A 4,900-nucleotide genomic window follows, 5' to 3' on the forward strand; every position below is an offset into this window, starting at 1 on the left:
AAAAAATAATGAATAGAGCATAATATATAGGCTACAACAAAGTTTAATCTGGCCGTAGAGGAACACAACTGGGTTGCCTGATATAAAGAGACGTAATCCCCGAAACAGAGCTTCACACTTGAGCAATACGGAAATATCTGCCAAATGTTCTACTTATCTTTGTCAACCTGGCAACCCTGTGCACGCGCGCTCTCTCTCCACTGTGGATAAACGCGCTCTCAGAAAATTGTAATTCATCGAGTGTTCATTTATGAGAGAGGCTGTGTAAGTATGAATTACCACCGATTTGCCGCATTTCTTTATTAACAGTGAAGCTGTGGCTTTAATTCCTTTAGAAACAACGATGTTAGCAGCTCCTTGTTGAGAAAGATAATGTAGCTCGAGCGATTAAGCTACTTAGTTGATAAAATTGCGGGGCAGCGCTAAAAAGTTTGAATGAGTGCGGCCGCAACGTGATCTGTGTGAGTGACTGAGCCGGCGTGTGTGTGCGTTAGATACAGAAGACAGCGCATTAGTTTAGAACTCTTCAAATTTTTATTTTTTAGACGTAGAGAGTGTGCTAATTTGTGCAATGATAACCTACCATCAATGTAAATTATTTTTTAAAAATATATTAGAATGAGTACATTACACTATAAATTTATTAGAACGAGTACATTATTATTTATGGGCTTAAAAACAAGATGCAAACAATCAGATTATTGTACCTGGTGGGGAGTGCCCAATGTAAACATGAAACATATGCCATTACCTATATTGTACTGTGGTACAGTTATGGAGTCCCTTCATAATGCAGAGGTCAACTGTCTGCTCTGCCAATAGTTAGAAATGGCACTATAGTATATGCTGTGTTTAATAAACAGCTGTTTTACTCAATTCTTCTGAGGTGAAATTCAGCGCAGTCCCGTATCGTGATATGTATTGCATCGTGGCCTCTGTATCGTGATATGTATCGTATCGTGACTTTGCTGGTGATACACAGGCCTAATGACAACTAGTTATGAAATTATATTGTAATTTTTGAAGTCAGTCATTTACAATGGAAAGTAGTACAGGAGCTGTGTGTATAATCTTGCATTCATTATTAATTTTTCCATGGTGAAGAAGAGGAGTGTAACTGCTTCACAAAATTTTGTCAAGTTATGAGAGTGCACAAGCATATTGATGGCCTCAAAGTTAATAGAGCCTGAAGACCATAAAACTCCCATTTTAATTTCATGGAGTCTTTAAATCAGTGGTCGCCAACCCGTCGATCGCGATCGACTGGTATACTGTCTTGGGAGAAGTTTCGATGGCAATGGCATTTTCTCCTCCGTATAAAGCGCACGCAACTCAGCTTTGTTTACAGCGGTAAACAAGGAAACGCTATAGTGCGATCTGTTCATAAGCAGTGTTGCCAAGTCCGCGGTTTTCCTGCGGAATTGGGCTAACGTTACTTTAACACTGTTGCCGCGGGTTGTTGTTCATGTCCGCGGGTTGAAGCGACATCCAATTCAGCTGAGCAGAGACCAACAAACACCTCTAAAATAAAGGCTGAGCACAGCAGAGTGAGACGAACTGAAACACCCCTGCTGTGTGACTAACTGCATGCAGCGGAGGGACAATGATCTCACTTTCTTCTGAGAGTTAGCATCTTCCTGCATTACCCAACCTCATGTGTGTCTCAAATGGTTCTTCATAAGGACAACAATTTATCAGAACTTATAAAATCAATATTTGCAGTTTTTGTCCATGTCACATTATTTGTTTCTAGTAAATACACACTGAATGTGTTTACACTGAACACAAACATAAAATATTTAGGATTGAATGCAGTGTCATTTATATGTCAAGTGATGAAATCGGGTCCATTTGTGCAGTGGAGTCAATATCCGATATATCTTCACTGGTTGCCATAGCAACACTGAGACTCTCATAATTACCTGAGAAGATGATTGTGAGGAAACAGAGGGGAGAGAAAATGACTGAATAGGAAAACTGATTTTAATTGGATTTCTGTTGAATGGTGATTTAATGCTACGTTGTCACCTAGTTGGAGAGACTCAATGCTAAGTAAATAAACAACAATGTCCCCGTCTTTTACTCTCACAATGAGCTTATCATATTCGTTTGCTACATTAGTAGGGCCCTATGATTTCCGCGATGCAGAAAACATGAACAGAATCGCGGAATCCAGATGATTGTGAGGAAACAGAGGGGAGAGAAAATGACTGAATAGGAAAACTCTTGATTTTAATTGGATTTCAAACCTGACAAACACTCTTGATCAGATGGCCATGACCTGTTAAATGAAAGTTCTGCATAATGAGTTGACTAGAGACAACATATTTTCCTTTTTCTTCACTGTAGCTCTAAATGAAGCCCTTCACTGACTCATTAAGTACACAGAAGCAATTCCCCAGTTATAGATTCACCCTATCATAAAGGCTAAGAGTTAAAGGATAATCTAAATGCTCTCTAATGACCTAAGACAGAAGTATTCAAGGCTATCACTTGAGGGCAGTCTACATCATTTCAAATGATGAGCAGACAACCTTAAAACACTGCAAACCAATTGGTGGACATATATGGCACATCCTCTATTGATGCAGATACGACACCAAGCAGATAAAAAGCTGTCAACAACAATGTAAATAGGCTCACAGTACAGCACTTGGTTTTTTAGCCCTCATTTCAGTGTAAGTTTTAAGCATAGAGCTTACTTGCCAAAAGGGAATTAGTCTTCAGTAACATCAACAACATGTTGTAACCCATTTTCCATTATCTAACCAAGTCTGGTTATGTCAATTCATCTCTCAAATGATCAAACATATGTATGCAAGTAAATGCATGGATGAAAAGCTGATTTGGGTTGGGAGTTGCTTATGTAACTGCTTTTTTGCACCAGTCCAAGCCATCTGTGCTGGTCAAAGAACTTTTACAATAAAGTGGTTCAACAACTACCAGGCAGAGGAACTCTTAAAACAAAGCTGAATCCCACAGATGTTTAGCTCACCACCGAAAGGTTATAAGAGGGAAAAAACTAAGCCTGTGAAGTAACAGGAGCCAAACCACTTAAGCTGTGCATTCCAATTCTGAATTATTGTAAAACAGCATTGGATAAAATGCTTTATTGCACATGGAGAGCATTCAAAAGAGAGGATCAAGAGGGTGCAGTGGAGTTCATAGCAACACCAATCACTTGAACAGTGGACCGCTGGACCCTCTTTGTTGAAATTAAATGCATTAACTCTAGGGCTGAACGATTTTGGAAAATAATCTAATTGTGATTTTTTTTACCAATATTGCGATTGCGATTTAATATGCAATTATTTTTTAAAGCTCTTTAAAGTTCTGTATTATTCAACAAAGACAAGCTATAAATCATTGTATAGTATGACCAACACAATATTAGATAGATTAAACATAAATGTTATTTTCTGTAGGCCAGGCCTATATGTTACGATGAAATTAGGAGATGCATTAATTAATATGAATGACATTTTTATTTAACAATTACAATCACAGTATATTGACTGATTTGTTGAACTTCCAACCTTGTAAGCATGTAATAATTATGACAACATAAAGCACTGACAAATAAGCCTGGTGTAAACATTAATATGAAAGTCAGTAACAAATTACACAAACTAAAGTAGATTGCAGAAATATAAAACAAATCTGTTGCTTTACCACACTAGGTAATTCAAAGTCACTGTAATAAACATATGTAAACTTGGACTGCACTTTTTAAATATTATCTGTTAACTTTAGACCTGTGGTTCTCAAGCCTGTTTGGACGTGCCCCCCTTTAAACCTATAAGAAAAAAATTTTGTTGTTGTTTTTTGGAGGAGATTTTCTGTTAGGGCTCATTTTCATTTTCTAGCATGTTGGAAATCAATTGTTTACTGCAGGGTGATTAATATCCATCAATAAAAACTAGAGCCCGACCGATATATCGTTTAGCCGATATGAGCCTGTTGCCGATATATCAGTATTGGCGAATATGCCGCTGATATGAACATTTTTTTTTTAACAGAACATATCACGCAGATTAAATGCTTCTGAATGGTGTAATTACTTAGTTTGTCCAGCAGAGCGCGCGCTCCATTGTTTGGTTTTTCTTAGTTTTGCACGATGATATGATGAATGGATGGCTCATTTTTAACAGCAGATTCAGTGAGGTTAGAGACTAGAGCTGATCTGCGCATCACGGCACGTGTCTGCGGCGCATTAAAGCCTGTGTTAAGGCCACCAGAGCTGATCGCGGCTGGACTGGTGTTTATACCGGCCACGCTGCGGCCCAGAACTCATGCTTATCACATCGCGCGGCCAGTGTATGTTGTCTACACTAGATGCAGTAAACTGATGCCTCGTTCTATTTATGACGTGCTGACACAAAATTCAAATGAATTTCAATGGTCGCTTTGTCACGTTCTGTTGCAGCGCAGACACGGTGTCAGCATAGTATGTCAGTAACGTAGCAGATTGAAAAGTTAGTATCTTTCTGCAGTCCAATAGACGGCAGTGCGGTGGTGGTTTGAGTCTGTTGAATGGTGATTTAACGCTACGTTGTCACCTAGTTGGAGAGACTCAATGCTAAGTAAATAAACAACAATGTCCCCGTCTTTTACTCTCACAATGAGCTTATCATATTTGTTTGCTACATTAGTAGGGCCCTATGATTTCCGCGTTGCAGAAAACATGAACGGAATCGCGGAATCCAGTCATAAAAACAGAATTTACTATATAACGCGGAATTTCATGGAATTTGTGTTATTTTTGATGAATAAATAAACAACAGGTCAGTACATTATATATATGTATACACCGTGTCTGTGAATATTAAACTGCAAAAAGACGATTTAAATATGAATGTTCTGCATGTTCATTTGATTACCAGAAAATACACAACACAGA

General features: G+C 38.3%; 1 protein-coding gene across 1 annotated transcript in view; it reads right to left on the reverse strand.

Annotated features, from left to right (window-relative positions):
* Positions 1-4,900, reverse strand: part of LOC107692432 (microtubule-associated serine/threonine-protein kinase 2-like) — a 183,754-nt gene that overhangs the window by 173,705 nt on the left and 5,149 nt on the right. The window lies entirely within an intron of this gene.

The sequence above is a fragment of the Sinocyclocheilus anshuiensis genome, unplaced genomic scaffold (genome assembly GCF_001515605.1).
Source record: "Sinocyclocheilus anshuiensis isolate Anshui unplaced genomic scaffold, SAMN03320099.WGS_v1.1 scaffold70, whole genome shotgun sequence".
NCBI lineage: Eukaryota > Metazoa > Chordata > Actinopteri > Cypriniformes > Cyprinidae > Sinocyclocheilus > Sinocyclocheilus anshuiensis.